At 36.2% G+C, this 16,958-nt stretch overlaps 1 long non-coding RNA gene across 1 annotated transcript; it reads left to right on the plus strand.

The window, feature by feature from the left end:
- The first annotated feature begins 1,904 nt into the window (after nucleotides 1-1,904).
- Nucleotides 1,905-13,038, plus strand: LOC139122793 (uncharacterized). The gene is made up of 2 exons (XR_011549534.1): nucleotides 1,905-2,067; nucleotides 4,339-13,038. It is a non-coding gene; the product is annotated as an uncharacterized lncRNA (long non-coding RNA).
- The last annotated feature ends 3,920 nt before the right edge of the window (nucleotides 13,039-16,958 follow it).

Below are 16,958 nucleotides of genomic sequence, written 5' to 3' on the forward strand. Positions count from 1 at the left end.
CGATTCCCATAGAAAACAATGGCATTTATGCGCGTCCGATCGACCGAACAGATTGCACACTTCTCGCCGGTTCAAATTTTTCAATTCTGAACCAATGATAATGAAAATTGGCACGGTGATCCTTTGACTTATATTAGCAAAAATCATATCGTTTTAGATTTTTGAATTTCTTCGTAAAATTTTGTTTTATTGCCATTCTATTTATTCTGATCACTGAAATATACTGTTGCCGTCAACAATATGGCGATCTGACGGCGTTTACATGTGCAGAACAAGGGTTGAAATTGACGCAAATTAATAAGAAAGTGTCTCCTAAATTGCACAGACCAAATACCTGTTAAGTTGTTGTCTTTTATACAAAATTTGGGTAAATATGAACCATGAACATCGCAGTAAATTGGTAAAAATAACACGAAACGGAAGCGAACTGGTGTAGAGTCTCCACTGTGAACGTGTAGTGAACGTTATCGATCGATATTCTTTTGTTGCAAATTGTTACAATGTTGTGTTGCATGCCCGCGGATCCCATGGCGCCAAACTTGTCCAAAGAGTGCCAAAATACGCTGAGACATAAAAGTATCACCAATACTAAACAAACTGTCTTCGATTCAATTTAAGTGGAAGAAATCAACAGCTACGTTGATTTTATGCTACATAAATCAATATATACGGGCTGTCATGGAAAAATTCATGACGTAACCTGAAAATACGAGCGACAGGCGAGCAGATTTCGATCGATATTTTATTGAAACAGTCTACGATAACGCCATAAAAGGAAAGCTACTTAAATATTCATGAGTTAACAATATATAGGAAAATGAGAGCAACTTTACACACTTTACAACTTTGCAACTTCACTTTACAACTTTGCTTGGAAGTGTGAATTCTGCGAATTCGCACTTCCAAGCAGCGGACACGTTTGCATTGCATTTTGGAAATATTACAGAGTCATTGGGTCAATCGTGCCAAAACATGCAGGTGCCGGATGGCCACAAAACACAAAAGCGCAACCGTATCGTGGTTTTCAAGTTCTCAAAAAAAGCGTCCAAGTATCGTATTGGCATTGAAGACAAACGTCTGCTCACTGGTATATGTGGTATCACAACAAAATTTCATATGTATGGCGATATTTTCCATATTTTTTGTAATAATTTACGAAGATCAGCGTCAAGGGAAAACCAAGTTCACATAGACGACAAATACAGATTTATACTGTATATACATACAACTGAATGACGATCGTAATGATATCGGGAAGCACTAGTACTTCCTAGGAAGGCAAAATCAACATCAACAGCGACTGTCCCCTTGATGGGTGAGTCACAAAGTGCCCATTTCAGTGAACATGCAGTGAAACACTGGATTTGGGACGGCTATAAACAAAGTAGATTTGGCCACAGTCCGTGGATAGAGGGACTGTGATTTGGCCAAGTTACAGTAACGATCACGGCGCCAGAATAATATTTTATTATAGCCCAATACTGACACATAGCTTTCAATATTTCGGCCAATGGTTTCACCGTTTAACACTTGAACGCCAGTTTACAAGCGATAGAAGTTAGGTCTGCCGCTCTACCCATTGTCAATATGACGAACGTCGCCGACCGCGGCCGCATGCATCAGTCCACGGCACGGTCCAGATCATCAGTCACAGCACTACTATAGAACGGCATAGTTATATAAATAAATAAATGATAAATAAATAAAATAATAAATACACCCCACAGTCCTACAAGATCAACTTTTGGCAGGAATATAAGCTACAGTAAAAAGCAAGCGAAGGGCAAAGCAAGTCTGCCCAGTCAACGCGGTTTTGATTGCTATTGTTTGTGTACGTACACATGTGATGATTTGAATGTTTTGGCACGAATGACCCCATGACCTCTGTAATATTTCCCATAATGCAACGTAAATATGTCCGCTGCTTCGAAGTGTGAATTCGTGTGATTCAACTTTCCTATATATAAGGACGCCAGTGAAGTGGTATGGTGACCGTCGTATACGTCAACTTTGTACGAAACACCAGGAAATAAATGACTTCTGACGCAAACGCACTGCCAGTGCCAGGTATGAAAATACAGATAGGGTTGACCACGCGGCGAACGAAGCCCGGGATATAAAGTACAAATAATGCGTTAAAAGGCCTGTTTAGTATTCGCATGTGGTGTCCGGATCCAATTTGAAACATGATTGAATCAAAGTATGTAATGATTGTGCCTTCCAAACTGCGAATCTCATACATCAGTGTGATGTAATCTCGATGATTACAGCACAGGGGGCAGATGAAAGTCCCCTGCGGTGGGGAGGAGGTTTTCTGTGTGCAACGGTTTACCTTTAATATTTGATTTTATTAAATTTGACTGTGATATTTCAAATAAAGCTTTCGACTCCAAATTGTCCGACTGTGTTTCCAATTCCTTATCTCCTCTTCAACCAGTGCACATACCACTCTAATTGCTGCGCAAACATTGCCAACTTGTTAATGACTGAGCGTATCAGCGGATTAGCTTATTAAGTCAACACCACAGCTGTCCCACACACGTATGTGGTGTTGACTCAATCACTTAATCCGCTGATACCGACAGCAGATTAGCAAGTTGGCAATGGTTTCAGAGCAAGTACAGTGGCCTATACACAAGTTGGAGAGGAGATAAGGACTTGTCGGTAATATATAAAGCAGTCAGACGGTGCGGAGTCGATATACCAAATATCAAAGCTATCAGATGAGTAACTTTTGAGAAACAAATATTTTGACCAAAAATGGCAAAAATTGACCAAAAATTCAAAAATTGAAGATGCCTCACAAACGGACGTACATACATACATACATACATACATACATACATACATCCACATAGCTTCTATAGACTTAGTCTATAGTAGCTAAAAACAGCTGGCTCGCGCCACAGATTTGTTGCGCCTAGTTTCTCTGCCGTAAGTTGCTGATTTTGATTCTAAAACTTGGGTCGACCTCCGTTTTCAACCACACATACTTCGTCTAGGTACTCGATGTGCTGAGCTGCGCTTGTAAACTTTCGCAAAGCCCACTTTTCACCCTCTATGCGAGGGAGGCATTCGTGTCGACGTGTGCGCCACCATTGTGAATCTCATTCTTTCTCATGTAACCATGGGCACTCGTGGGAAAACCAGCCTTTTGCAAGAAAAGGACATCGCTATATCGAACATAGAGTAGCGAAAGGGGAGAGGCGCCCAACAAGAGAAAATTAAGAAATATGTAAAAAACTTCTTGGACTTTTCGCATTATTATTGTGAACTTAATGCTATCCATATCTTTTTAACTAATAAATACATAGCCTTACACTGCCATAATTTTTGCACATCTTAATTGATTAATTAAGGGGGAGACCCATGTTCGCAGACACTTTCCTGGCATTGGTATTGAAACTACTGAGACACAAAGATACAATTCAGCACACACTGAAACTTTCGCCATGTAAATATGTCTAAATTGTCCAAGTATTTACTTTTGGATAAAATAATTCAGTGAAGGAGGTACTAGGACATAGAAAGGAACAAAAGAAGAATTAGTGAGAAGCATAACAAACTAATATTACTCTGTTCTAGACTTTGTCATTCATTATTTAATGAGCCTTACCAAAGAAATATACATGATATAATCATACACATGAAGAGAAACTGTTGGAGAGTAGAAAATGATCCGCGTCAAAGTAGAGAGCTGAGTTGTGCTTTGAAATGAGTTTTGATGTTGATTTTCAAAGTGCAATATTGCAATGTTCTTTTATTTGCAGGGTAAGTTGGACTTTCACACAAATGCATATTGGTAAAGGTGAAAGAATGAGATTTACAATGGCAGAGGATTCCCTTGCTTAAAGGTATACAATCACCTGTAATCTAAATATGCCCGTATATAGTCAAAGGGGCCTTCATTGGTATTCAAAATGCCCATGTTCAGGCACTGTTTTTAAAAAGCGGCCACCCGCTTAAAATCTGTGATTGGTTAGATTTTCTCTTTCCATGGTAACTGTGGCAAAATTGGAACAGGTGACAGTATACCTTTAAGGGGAACATGGGCTTTGCGCAAGTTTATAGCGCAGCTGAGCACATCGTGTACCTAGACGGGTTGGGTGTGCTCAAAAAGGAGGATCGACGCAAGCTTTGGATTCAAAATCAGCTGTTTTCAGCAGAGAAACTTGGTGCCACAAATCTATGGTGCAGGCCAGTGTTTGTCTACTAGAGTTAGCAGGGCTTTGGTGGAAGGTAATACACAGCCCTGTCATGCAAGTTACATGCAACAGCTATTTCAGCCAATGGGTTGATTATGCAATTAAAAAACTCCTATATTTTCCTTCATTTCAGAATCTTCGAAGGAATTTTGGGAAAGTTTTCCAAGGAATACAGAAACTGAACGCCACTAAAACATCAGAAATCAAAATAAGGTCCTGTTTTGTAAGTGCATGGTTTAAAGCATATGGTGGATAATACAGATTTGACAAATCTCATGAAGAGGAACACAAAGGGAAGATACTCTATCCAGAAATCATGCACTGAGATTATGAAGTGAAGAAATTTCAACATTGACACTGAGGTTCAGACAAATCAAAAACAACTTTTCTGCAAAGTGGGCAGTTTGACAATGAGTGTGAAAGAGAATCCCAAAGTTCACATCAAGGCACCTAAAGAGAAGCACTTCCTCTGTGAATTTTGTGGCAAGAGTATTTCTTTGTTTAATCGAACTATTCACATCAGGACACACACAAATGAAAGGCCATATGTCTGCAAAGTCTGTGACAAGGGTTTTAAACAGAAATCACATCTAAATAAGCACATCAGCACACATACAAAAGAAAAGCCATTTTCCTGCAAGTTGTGCAACAAAAGGTTCACAGCAAATTGGTCTCTCAAAGTACACAGTAAAACACACACCAAGGAAACACACACCACAGATCGGCCATTCTTTTGCAACATTTGTGGTCAAGGCGTACAGACAAAATCGTTGCTCAAAGTCCACATGAGGAGACATACAGGTGAAAGACCGTATGTTTGCAAAGAGTGTGGTAAGGCTTTGAAATACCATAACTCTCTCACATATCACATGAAGATACATACCCGTACAAATGAAAAACAATTTGTGTGTGAGGAATGTGGCAAGAGCTTTACGAGGAGTGAAAATCTCAAAGTTCACATCAAATTCCATAGTAATGAGAAGCCCTTTCTCTGTGAATATTGCGGCAAGAGTTTTGTTTTGAATGCGCAACTTCAACTTCACATCAGGACGCACACCAATGAACGGCCACATGTTTGTGAAGTGTGTGGCAAGGGCTTTGCACATGCAGCACAACTCATAGCTCACATGCGGAAGCACACAAATGCAAGGCCATATGTTTGCAAACTGTGTGAGAAGAGTTATAAAAACTACTCATCTCTGGTAATTCACAACAGGACACACACAAATGAAAAACCATATGTCTGTAAAATATGCGGTAAGGGGTTTGTACAAGGTGCACCACTTAAAGTTCACATGAGGATACACACAAAGGAAAGGCCATATGTCTGTGAAGTGTGTGGTAAGAGTTTTGTACAGAGTTATCCTCACACAGTTCACATGAGAGCACATACAAAAGAAAAAGTTTCTGTCTCCTAAAGATGTGATATTTTCACAGAATGGGACTCTCAAAGATCATGCAAGAATATTGAACCATTACCTTCAAAGTGTGGGTTTGAGTGTTTTGCACCATTGGAAATCAAGGATTATGGACATCATTTAGATTTCAAAGTTCACAGAAAGAAATCTCGGTTACCCAGACAACTGACTGCAATTTAGGGATCTCATCTGCTGTCGGCCCCTACACAGTCTTGGGGATATCCAATTCCAAATCTCCAAGTAACATGGACAAGAGCAGTGCATCATGGGAGCAACTGATCTGTGATGTAATTATTATGTTTTGAGACAAAGTCATGGAAATTATAGCTTCAACATGGTCAAGGTTATGTAGCAATGGCTTTCAAAGTGAAGAGTGTGAACTATGACTTTTATATTCTTTTACTTATACTTATTTTCTTTTATACTATTGTACTTCTCTATAGACTGATCCCAGACATAAACATTAATTGATCACACTCATCACAAAGGAGGGACTTCAAAAGCCACGTCTATATAAACTGGAAGTTATTTATTCCGGGACTTTGTCTAAAAATATAACAATTACATCATAGATCAGTTGCTCCTACAATATATTGCTCTTTGTCTATATCACACCATCTTGCTCAAAGATTTTTTAGTCCTCGCCATGGATGCAGTCAGGCGGGGACTTATAGATTGGGTCCCATACTTCCTTTCGTCCGTCCATCCGATCGTCAGCAGCCGTTTCTCTGTTACCCCTGAGCCGATGTTTTTCAAACTGTGTGCAAGGATAAAGTACTGTGGCATACATATACAGGTCGATTTATTGTGTGATACGATCAAATGGCTGCCAGGCACCATTTTGTCACAAATTTTTCAGGCTTTTGAACCATAACTCAACTATCTTTGAACCGATTTCGTTCAATGTTTATACACAGATAAAGTACTGTGGCATATGTATGCACGTCAATTTATTTTCTGATACAATCCAATATGGCTGCCAGGCGGCCATTTTGTTGTGATTTTTTCATGTTTTTGAACCATAACTCACTATCCCTGAACGGATTTCATTCAGTGTTGGTACACAGATAAAGTACAATCATGGCATATATATGCAAGTCAATGTATTTTGTGATATGATCCAATATGGCCGCCGGACGGCCATTTTTTGCTCACGTGTTTACACACGTGAGCAATGTCGCAGCGATGTCTGTCTGTCTGTCTGTCTGTCTGTCTGTCTGTTGGTCCAATATCTCAAAAACGGCTTATCAGATGAGAATCAAATCTGGTACATAGATTTGTTTATAGATTCAGTTAGCAAATGGCAAGAACTGATTAGTTTTTGGTGGGTATGGCTTGCATACTTTTTGCTCATTTGCATAATTAATGATTTTAGAAAAAACATATTCATTAAAAACAACTACACACAATTTGATGAGATTTGCTACAAATGTTGATCACACCAAGATATATCAGTAGTGGGAACCATTAAGGAGTGACATGAAAGAGAGTTGCTAATTTGCATATTTAATGAACTTTCCTAATTAGGGATATATGTCTGATTTGACTCGATCAAAATCCACCAAACTTGGTATGTATATTAAAGATACTATGATTTAACATTATTGAAAGTCATTAAGCGTGTTAACTGCAGCCAATTCCTAATTTACATATTTAATGAACTTTGCTAATTAGAGATATATATTTAAATTGACTGGACCAAAGTTGATGAAACTTGCTGAATGTATTGAAGCTACTATGATACAACATTTTTGAAAGTCATTAAACATTTTTACTTCAGCCAATTCCCAATTTGCGTATTTAATAAACTTTCCAAATTAGGGATATATATCTTAATTAACTTGATTGTAGTTGTTGAAACTTGCTATATACATCAAAGATATAATATTATTGAAAATCAAAAAACATTTTTACTTCAGCCAATTCCTAATTTGCATATTAAATGAATTTTCATAATTAGGGATATTTATCTGAATTGACTTGATCAAAATTGATGAAACTTGCTATGTACATTTAAGACACTATAATACAATATTATTGAAAGTCATTAAGCATTTTCTCTTCAGCCAATTCCTAATTTGCATATTAAATGAACTTTCCTAATTAGAGATATATATCTGAATCAACTTGACCAAAGTTGACAAAACTTCCTACATATATTGCAGATACCATGATACAACATTATTGAAAATCATTAAGCATTTTTACTTAAGCCAATTCCTAATTTACATATTTAATGAACTTTGCTTATTAGGGATATATACTTGGATTTACTTGATCAAAGTTGGCAAAACATGCTATGTACATTGATGATTATACCAGGTTAAAACAATATCAAAAGTCATTTCACATTTTCATGTCAGCTAATTTATAATTTGCATGTCTAATGAGCTTTCAAAGCTCGGCATATATGGCTTGAAGGACTTGGCCAACGGTAATTACACTTGCTATATAAAGTGGTGATACAATGACAGCAGTAAAAGAACTTTCACATTATTTTTATTTCAGCTAATTACCTATTTGTATACTTCATGACCTGATCGGCGTTGATTATTGTTCATTACGTTGATCATAATATTTTCAATGAAGTTGCAAACATGTGGCAAAGATTAAAATTTACAAATAACAGCAATATATAATGAAACACGTGAGCATTTTCAGTTCATATCTGGTGTTGCAATTTTTCCAGGTTTTTGAACCATAACTCAACTATCCTGAAACTGATTTTGTTCATTGTTAGTACACAGATAAAGTACTATGGCAAATGTATGTCACTTTATTTTGTGATATGATCCAATATGGCTGCTAGGTGGCCATTTTATTTCGATTTTTTCATGTTTTTTAACCATAACTCAACTATCCCTGAACAGATTTCCTTCAAACTTGGCACACAGACATTGTATTATAGTGTGCATGTGCATGTCAATTAATGGTGCGTTGCAATCCAATATGGCTGCTGCAGTTTATAAATTTAACTATTGATCTTGCCATGGAAAACACTAACAGCCATAACTTTACTGTCCAAAGTACACAAACATGACCCCCACAGACAACTATCATGTGATTTCCCAACATTTAACAAATTCACCCCTCCCCCCTGTACTGAAGCTACCAAACATGTAATTCAATCACCATAATTCAGTGGGGACTGTGTCATCAGCGATGACTTTTTCAGTGGGATTTTTCCCTGACTCTGTAAGGGCGGCGGATGACAGCCCCGCAGTGCAGTCTGGGTAATTGAGACAGACAAAAGGATGCTTAAAGACACAATAAGCAAACATCAGCTCATTTTTAGCTTCACTGCCAGTAATGTGGAGCATCCGACGTCTGTTGTCCAACTTCTGGCATCTGACAACTTTGTACATTCCAAGCTTCTTCAAAACAATCAGTCTGATTCCTTTAATATATAGAGTACAGGTACCTTAATCAAATTTGTTCAAATTCTGATGAAATGTACAAGTTTGTATTTTTGAGGTTAATTTTGCTACTTTTGGGCAAAAATATTTTCCTCATGAGCAGCTGGTCAGAAAGCTTAATTATTTGCTATACAGGTACCTTGGAATGACTTCCTTTAGATTTGTTCAAATTGTTATGAAATATGCAAATTTGTATTTTTAAGGCAATTTTTGTCATTTTTGGTCAAAAAATCTTCAAAAATAATATTTTTCAAAACTGCTGGTCAGACAGTTTTGATATTTGGAATATAGATCCCTTGCGTTGACCTTTTTCAGATTGTACAAATTGGGAGAATATATGCAAATTTGCATTTTTAACCCTTTCACCACCATGGTTTGGCCTAAATGCAGTGTTATTAATGGTAGTTGTGGACCTATTTACAGGGAATCGGGGGTGAACAGGTTAAGGAAATTATTATCATTTTTTATCAAAAACTTTTACACAGAAACTGCTAGTCTGATAGCTGTGACATTTGGTGTATGTAGGGTTCATAGGGCACGCTGAAAATATGATATATTCAAATTATGATGAAATGTACAATTTTGTATATTTGAGGCAATTTTTGCCATTTTAAAGTAAAAAAATTTGTAGCTCATAATTGTCTGTCTGATAGTTTGATATTTAGTGTACAGGTTCCTACGGATCAACTGATTTGATATGTGGAAATTATGATGAAATATGCAAATTTGTACTTTTAGGGCACTGCTTGCCATTTGTTGTTGATAATTTATTTCTCAAAACCTACTTGTTGATATCCTTGATATTTATTATACAGGTTCCTATGGTTGAAGTAAATGTGATGAATTGAAATTATGATGATATCTGCAAATTTGTATTCAGAGCAATTTATGCCATTTCGGTTAAAAAATTGTTGCTCAAAAATTATTCATCTGATAGCTTTGATAATTGGTAGACATGTTCTTAGGGATGATCTTAATGTGACTTTCTCAAATTATGACAAAATCTTTAATTGTGTATTTTTGCAGCTATTTTTGCCATTTTGGTTAAGCCTTCCTGCAATGAGCTATCAAAGATTTCCACCTTCTTCAACACATGTGTTACAAATAGTTACTCTCCATAACACAGTGGAACAATCTGCCGCTAGGTCACTTGTATCATAGAAGTCAAGCGCTGACACTGGCATTGACCTGGCAAATATCACCTAAGGACACATACAGACAAAACCTAATAAAAAGCTACGTATCTACAAATAATGAGGCAAATAACTCGTTTCAAGGGATTTTCAAAGAAAATGAGAGCAAAATTACCTTCTGCAAAGTATGTACATTTGGTTTTAACCCTTTCACCACCATGGTTTTACCCAAACCCATTGTTAACAATGGTGATCCTGGACCTGTTTACAGGGAACCGGGGGTGAACAGGTTAAAGAAGTGAAGTTGTGAAAGATCACATATCAGGACACTGAGAAGCAACATTTCGAAACATGCAAGCTGTTTAAAACTTTGAGGGACTTCAAAAACCACTTCTACATACTATACTTGAAACTATCTATTCCATGTCTCGGTCTTAAAATATAATAATAACATCATAAATCACTTGCTCCCACAATGTTTCAAAGACCAGCTCTCTGCTGTTTATTTCTTGCAGCAAGACACTTTGCCGTGTAAACAGCAAGGTCATGCATAACTTTTAATTTTATGATATCATGTGAAGATGGTTTACAAGTACAGTGTTTTGTCTTTGTAATACTGTATTCTTTACATGTCTTGTCAAAACATGTTCTTCATATTTGTTTTTATGTTCTTTATGAGGAGTTTGAGCTGATATCTTGCAGATATTCCGGTTCCAATATTAATATACACAGCAGTGGTAGGTATTTGTACAAGTAATTATGGTTTATCTTAATCTATATACAGTACATACAATTATTTGGCTACATGTATATTTCATCACAAAGTCAAGTTTGTCTCAGCCAGTGAGGCCTATAACGTCTCACATATTTCATTTTAACAAAGGTGCGAAAATTTGAAGACCGTTTTTAGTAAAATATAGTTTCTGTAAACATGGATTTTTAGCTCCGCTGTCAGAGACGCGGAGCTTATCCGATAGGCTGATTGTCCGTCGTCGTCCGTCCGTCCGTCCGTCAACAGTGGTCTTCTTCTCTGAAACCGCAAGTCAGATTTCTTTGAAATTTGGTATGGAGGTTCATAGGAGTGACCTCACTCAAGTTTGGTGAAATTTGCATAATTGTATTTTTGAGGCATTTTTTGGTGTTTTTGGTAAAAAAATCTTCTACTCTGAACCGCTTGTCCGATTGCTTTGAAATTTGATATGCAGTTTACTTAGGGTGACTTCAGTCAGATTTGTTCAAATCGTGGTGAAATTTGCATATTTGTATTTTTAAGGCAATTTTTGTCATTTTTGGTAAAAAAATCTTTAAAAATCTTCTCCTTCAAAACTACCAGTCAGATAGCTTTGATATTTGGTACATATGTCCCTAGGGATGATCTATTTCAGATTTCTTCAATTGTGCAGAAATATGCAAATTTGCGTTTTAAAGGCAATTTTGCCATTTTTGGTGAAAAAATGTTTTTTTTCAAAACGTACTGGTCTGATAGTTTTGAAATTTGGTATTCAGGTTTCTATAGATGAACTTAGTAATATATATTGAATTTCTGATGAAATCTGTAATTTTGTATTTTTGGGGCAATTTTTGCCATTTTTGGTCAAAAAATGTGTATTTCCAAAACTGCTCATCTGATAGCTTTGAAATTTGGTATACACGTTCCTACAGATGAACTAAATGATATCTATTGAAATTATGATGAAATCTGCAATTTTGTAATTTTGGGGCAATTTTTTCCATTTTTGGTCAAAAAGTGTTTTTCAAAAAGTACTGGTCTGATAGCTTTGAAATTTGGTATACAGGTTTCTACAGATGAGCTAAGTAATATATATTGAATTTCTGATGAAATCTGTAATTTTGTATTTTTGGGGCAATTATTGTCAATTTTGGTCAAAAAATGTTTATTTCCAAAACTACTCATCTGATAGCTTTGAAATTTGGTAAACAGGTTTCTATAGATGAACTGAATGATATGTATTGAAATAATGATGAAATCTGCAATTTTGAATTTTTGGGGCAATTATTCCCATTTTTGGTCAAAAAATGTGTTTCTCAAAAAGTACTGGTCTAACAGCTTTGAAATTTGGTATACAGGTTGAAATTATGATGAAATCAGCAATTTTTATTTTTTTGGGCAATGTTGCCATTTTTGGTCAGAAAATTTCATTCTCAAAAAACTACTCATCGGATAGCTTTGGTTGACATGTTCTTAGGGATGATTCGATGTGATATATTCAAAGTATGATGAAATTGTGTATTTTTGCAGCTTATTTAGCCACTTTTTTCTGGCCATTGCATTGAGCTATCAAAGATTTCCACCTTCTTCATCAACATGTGTCAAAAATAGTTATTCTCTACATAAACACAGCGGAGCTATATCGGCCGTCAACGTGGATTTTTACTGACTTTTAGTGCTACAGCCAGCTATGACATACAATGCCAAGTAGGTGAAAAGATGTGAAGGTTTTGGCTCAATATTGCTTTTTACTGACTCGGCAGATTGTGAAGCGACAAGCTCTTTACAGGACAAGAGTTTATGTACTTCTTGTTGATTTGTTTGTTTGTATTTATGTCTGGGCATTGTAAAAAGGTAAAAGCTTGAAGTTTATTACTGCAGTATAAGGTCTGTATGTTCAAATTAAAATATTTTTGACCAGTTTTCACAGTATTTATCAAATCAGCTGCTCTGTAACTGAGTCCCTGATGCCTTTCAAATTTACACTATCCCATCATGAGGGATTGCAGTGTCAATGTTTTTTTGGCTCAATTTCCATATTATCATGGCAATATAAGCTGTTCCTGTAGTCGTTATTCAATTGGTACTGCATGTCCATCAACCTTTCCATCTCAATAAAAATAATTGTAAACCAGGCACCTGTGATCATAGAGTTTTGTGTGGGGGTATTTCATTAGACAAAATTATGAACTTGTTTAAAGCATTGTATCAGATATATTCAAATGAACCAAAATGTAAACAACAAAAAACTGTGATTGCATATATATTTCATAATGTAGGTGCATAGATATTGTGTGTTTTAAGGACAGAAACACTACACATTAGTTTTATTTACAGCCTGTCACATTTCTAGTTTGCTCACGTGTTTACACACGTGAGCATATGTCGCAGCGATGTCTGTCTGTCTGTCTGTCTGTCTGTGTCCGTGTGTCTGTCTGTCTGTCTGTCTGTCTGTCTGTTGGTCCGATATCTCAAAAACGGCTTATCAGATCAGAATCAAATCTGGTACATAGATTCAGTTAGCAAATGGCAAGAACTGATTAGTTTTTGGTGGGTCTGGCTTGCATACTTTTTGCTCATTTGCATAATTAATGATTTTAGAAAAAAACGGATATTCATTAAAAACAACTACACACAATTTGATGAGATTTGCTACAAATGTTGATCACACCAAGATATATCAGTAGTGGGAACCATTAAGGGGTGACATGAAAGAGAGTTGCTAATTTGCATATTTAATGAACTTTCCTAATTAGGGATATATGTCTGATTTGACTCGATCAAAATCAACCAAACTTGGTATGTATATTAAAGATACTATGATTTAACATTATTGAAAGTCATTAAGCGTTTTAACTGCAGCCAATTCCTAATTTACATATTTAATGAACTTTGCTAATTAGATATATATATTTAAATTGACTGGACCAAAGTTGATGAAACTTGCTACATGTATTGAAGCTACTATGATACAACATTTTTGAAAGTCATTAAACATTTTTACTTCAGCCAATTCCCAATTTGCATATTTAATAAACTTTCCAAATTAGGGATATATATCTGAATTAACTTGATTGTAGTTGTCGAAACTTGCTATATACATCAAAGATACTGTGATATAATTTTAATGAAAATCAAAAAACATTTTCTCTTCAGCCAATTTTTTAATTTGCATATTAAATGAACTTTCCTAATTAGAGATATATATCTGAATCAACTTGACCAAAGCTGACAAAACTTGCTACATATATTGCAGATACCATGATACAACATTGTTGAAAATCATTAAGCATTTTTACTTAAGCCAATTCCTAATTTACATATTTAATGACCTTTGCTTATTAGGGATATATACTGGATTTACTTGATCAAAGTTGGCAAAACATGCTATGTACATTGATGATTATACCAGGTTAAAACAATATCAAAAGTCATTTCACATTTTCATGTCAGCTAATTTATAATTTGCATGTCTAATGAGTTTTCACAGCTCGGCATATATGGCTTGAAGGACTTGGCCAACGGTAATTACACTTGCTATATAAAGTGGTGATACAATGACAGCAGTAAAAGAACTTTGATATTTTTATTTCAGCTAATTACATATTTGTATACTTCATGACCTAATCGGCGGTGATTATTGTTCATTATGTTGATCATAATATTTTCAATGAAGTTGCAAACATGTGGCAAAGGTTAAAATTTACACATAACTGCAATACATAATGAAACACGTGAGCATTTTCGGTTCATATCTGGTTTTAGAGAATAATTTCAAATGTTCTCCATTTTCCTATGAAAAATTATCTTTGATATAGATGATCATGTTGTTTTAACTTCTGGTGTGCAGATCTGCCAGGATATTCTTCAGGGCTTAAAATCAATTTCAGTAAGACTGCACGCACCGTACAATTTTACAGAGTAATGCACGTATCCTGGATGCTGGAAATAATTTACCTAAGATAACATCAGTTTCAGCTTGGAGTCACAATATATAATTACAGGAACAGAAGCTGTAGGACCGGGTAGACGCTGTCCAGCGTCTGCACATATCTTTCTCTTGTGTCTCGTCTATTTCATATACAAACCTATTTGGAATCCCAGGTCAGGTTTTCCTCCTAGTTGTTATATTGTGGGCTCCAACACAACGGTCGCCCAAATACAACACTAGTGTTGTTGGGCGACCACAATAAAACATAGTGATCGAACGCGTTACCTTTGAGTCTGCACAGTATTGAGTTTGTTTCTGCCGGATTGTTGATTATTGATTATTGACAAGAGAACATGTGACATCATTAGAACATGACAGGAGTGGGCAGAAAGTGATGACGTATCCGTTCACATATGCATATGCAAGCTCTCAAATTGTACAAATCCTCAACTTGCCTCTCCAGAGGGCGCCGCCTATGACCGTTAACGTTGGCTTGCCAGAGACGCGTCCGGAGAAGCAAATCCTCAACTCTATGACACTTCAATTATTACGTCTTGTCACCACGTACAGTCTCAAATCGCCTAGCAACTGAGCCAGCCCTCAACATCCATGCATCCTGGCCTTCACTTAGGTATTCTTGCAATAGTTAAATATATTAGGCTAAACATTGAAATAATAAATGCACACTAGGCCTATTTATTTGGCAAAACCACGTTTCCGAAATAAACGGTACATGTATTCAGCAAATTAGGATGGAACGAATGACATAGTCAAGTGACCATACTTATTAAACAGTTAAGGAATATCAAATGTTTGCAAATGCGTTGCAGTTAATCTGTATGTTGATATCGGTACCGTCATCATTTCCCCTCTCCGTAACATGTTACGTCATGGCAAAATCTCCCTCCAAAAAAGTAAATTTATTCACATAAAAAAACATGAGCTCTCCAGGTGGATTTTAATACCACCGGTATATACAGAGATCATGTCAATGGACAGCAAATTGCATGATTCGTCTGCCACATTAACAATCGTACGAATGGTAGCTCCACTCGGTCGGATTCACTATGGAATTGACGCCGGTCATGCTGGAAATGATCAGCAAAAATTTGAGATGCTTAGAAGTAGAAAACAAATAAAAATCAACCTATAATGACAGTTTCATGCGGTAAAATCACGATTTCTTTGTTAGCTATCTCTCTGTTTTTTTCTCGTTAGTTTGGAATTTTAAGTTTCCCATCTATGAGTGCACGATTGCGTAAACTTAAGCGTCGCTTCAAAGGAATATGGAAAGATTGGAACTAATTTGGGATAATTGGATCGTGTAGTAATGTTTAATCTGCAAATATAAGCTCATCTGGTTTTCTTAATTGTAACTGCAGCTTTCAGCTATAGAGCACCTACCACTTTTGATAAAGTTGAATAATTAAAAAGATCCTTTTCTCCCAAATTAATTCCAAATCGTGTTCGTTATGAATATGATTGTGAAATGTATGATATTATGAAAGCCCTGGGAGTGATTATGTTTAAAATGACAGCAATGTCCTGACACCTGGTACCACCACTAACTATCAGTGGTTCAGGATGGTCCTACTTAAATTTGTAAATCACAAATGTCCCATGGACCTGGTAATGTATTACCTTGAATAGAAATTATTATTGGACCAGTTTAATGTCATTCACATTGCAAGCTCTTGTGTACATAGGTGTGAACCTAAACATGGTTACACATGTCTGCAAAGACCTGGGCTGACATAAGTTGTCCAGTAACATCGAATAGCAAAAATTATGTGAATCTCTGCATGGTTGATTTAGCAGTTTATGCCCTTATTGGGAATGTACCGAGCGGAATCTTTACTTGCTGGAAGATTGACGCGGATTTGACGATCGCTCTTTACGACAACATTGTAAAAACTGTCAGTGGCAAACTTGTATGGAGAACAGAGATACGGTGGAGTGAAAAGCAAGAAAAAGGGAAACTCTCAAAACATGAGGTAAATATCAACAGCTTGTCTCGTTATACAACATACTGGAGCTTTTGGTATGATTTCTTTTGTCCTTTGGGTATCCCCAAAGAAACGCTCCTCACATAATTGCAATGAAATTTAAAACTGAAATTCAAGGA

Source organism: Ptychodera flava, chromosome 22 (genome assembly GCF_041260155.1).
Source record: "Ptychodera flava strain L36383 chromosome 22, AS_Pfla_20210202, whole genome shotgun sequence".
Lineage (NCBI taxonomy): Eukaryota > Metazoa > Hemichordata > Enteropneusta > Ptychoderidae > Ptychodera > Ptychodera flava.